Here is a 2,749-nt window from a genome sequence, read left to right as displayed (position 1 = left end):
ACTAAAAGATTTTTTGGTCCACTTTAAAGGTTGCTTCTTTATGCACCTCCATAGGTTATTGAGGCACTGCCATAAAATTTATAATTCCAAAAATATCCTTTTGTAAAAAAATTAAAATGTTTGAAGTTTTGATTATGGAGGTGTTTGTATACCTTCTAGATTAGGCAATCCAAAACTTGTTTATGAATCCAGAAAAACGTTTCGAATTAGGCAATTCATAATGTAAGGTTATAATTCGAATTATGTAATCTGGAACGTTTTTTCAAATCCATGAACAAGTTCTAAATTGCCTAATATGAAAGGTACACAAACATGAAAATTAATTTCAGATTGTATAATCCACAAGCAAAACTTTGAAAAAACATATTCCGAATTACATAATGTATTTTTTCAAAAAAATGTTTTTGAATTCTACAAATTCATAACACACTTCTAGATTTGAAAGTGACTTCCAAATTATGTAATTTAAAATGTGAAAAAAAATCAACACAAAAAATAGTAAGAAACCAGTGTAAAAGAATAGTGAAATACATTTAAAAACCTAACCTTTTCCACAATAAAACTAGAAATAGAATATCAAATGCTCCCGAAACTCTGTAAACAATCACCAAAAAAAGCCTTCAACCAATACAAATGGGGTGTTGGGGTAGATGAGGTATTTGGGGGTGCCGCAATGAGAAAAACAAAAGAAAGAATAAGGTGAAAACCTGTGTATGATTTTAGGATTTATTTATTTATTTAATTGAGGGATAAAAATGTAGTTTCATATTTACTATGGTGTCTTAAGAATCTATGGAGGTGCATGAAGAAGCACCCCACTTTAAAATACATTCATGTTGGCCCAAAGTTATTATCAATTTTAATCAGATAGGAGTATTTCTTTCTGTACCTGCTCAAAGTTCTTCCTACACCTTATTTATGTTTTTTCTGCATTCTATTAAATAGGTAAAATGACCAAATGTTCCATTTAATTTGTCTATATTTTAGAAAGATTTTTCCAAAATACAATCAAAAAAATTATTCCAAATATTACATTCCAATATGAAATTTATTCTGAAAATTATGATCTGGGAAACATTTTCCAAAAAAAATATTTTCAAAAATACATTCCATGAATTTCAGAAAGTTTGTTTTGGAAAAAAATATAAAAAAAAATAATAATCTAGAAGTCATTAAAAATGGCAAAACAATCTTTTTTGAAAATTGATGGAATATAGGAATTTTTTTATAGGATGCAGGAAGAAACATCCATTAAATAATTGTATAAATAATTATCAAAGTTATTACAAAAACATGTAAATATTACTAATTAAAAAATTTATAAAAATAAAACATATTTATGAATTTTAATTAGATTATTCTACACGTTGCCGACCCTTTTATTTTAAAAACAAATACACGTTATGAACAAATATTTTATTATGATTACGGTTACGGAATTTTAGTTTTAGTTTTAATTTATTTAATATTATTGTTTATAGGTTATTTTCGTTATTTATGTTTTTTTGTGTATATGTATTAAACATAAGTATTTAAAGTAGGATACAGTAATTACAATTATCGATCTTTGACTTGTGATATTTCATTACTTATTACTTTTAGGTAAATCTCCATCTTAATAATTTTATTTGAGATTATTCTTAATTCAATTAAAAAAAATAAGAAATACTATAAATTTTCTTTCTAGTTTTATAAACCACAGTTTTAACATATTTATAGTGACATTCTTTTTAATTATTTGTAGCATTATTATTACAATCACGCTATCATCATCAATATTATTTTTAATATTATTATTGTCATTATTATTATTAATTTTATTGGCAGTAAACTTTTATTAGAATTATAACTACTCGTTTATTGTTATTATTACTATAAATATCGTATCAATGATGTTATTATCATTCAATTTGTAATTTTTTTTTTGTTGTATTTTTACTTTTTTTTATCTCTTTTCATTAACCACCTTAATAGATCAACTTTAGGATTTACTTGGTAAAAATAAGATAGATACAATATGTAAAAAATAAAGAAATTGAAAATAAATAAAAATAAAGTAAATTCATGTCGTGAATACGAAAAACAAGATAATATTTTCGTTCAAAGTTGAATTCACTAGTAAATCCCTATCGAGAACGACATTTGGGAAACGTGACAACATTCTCAGAAAAAGTCAAATTCACCCAAGTGAATCTCTACCGAAAACGACATATGGAAAGTGCCACAATGTTCTCGGTCAAGGTCGAACTCACCCAAAAAAATCTCTATTGAGAATGACATTTAGAAAGTGCTTCAATGTTCCCGGCCAAAAACAAATTCACTATCGTGAATTCCTGCCGAAAAGCGACATCTAGAAATCCCTACATCTTTTTAGACCTTTTGTAGGCTTACTCGGGTTAGGGGGCAGTGTACCCAGCGAGGCTAATAACACATCGACATGACAAAGAAACAAAATTTTCTTTTTAACACTATTCACCTCGCTTGAACCTCAGAGTCAATGTACTATCGAATAACGATATGATGAGGTCCCATAGTGTACTCTTGAGTATCGAGATGATGAGGTACCATAGTTTACTATGGATTACCGAGATGATGATGTCTCATAGTGTGTTGGCAAGTGCTAATGTACTGTCAAGTACTCGAGTACTAAGAATTATTCGACATTTCGACAAAATTACAGTCAGTCTCTCGAACAACATACAAGATTATGAACGTCATTAATGAGTACTTCATAGTAAACACCCACAAA

This window comes from Phaseolus vulgaris, chromosome 7 (genome assembly GCF_000499845.2).
Source record: "Phaseolus vulgaris cultivar G19833 chromosome 7, P. vulgaris v2.0, whole genome shotgun sequence".
Lineage (NCBI taxonomy): Eukaryota > Viridiplantae > Streptophyta > Magnoliopsida > Fabales > Fabaceae > Phaseolus > Phaseolus vulgaris.
This window is presented reverse-complemented; position numbering follows the sequence as displayed.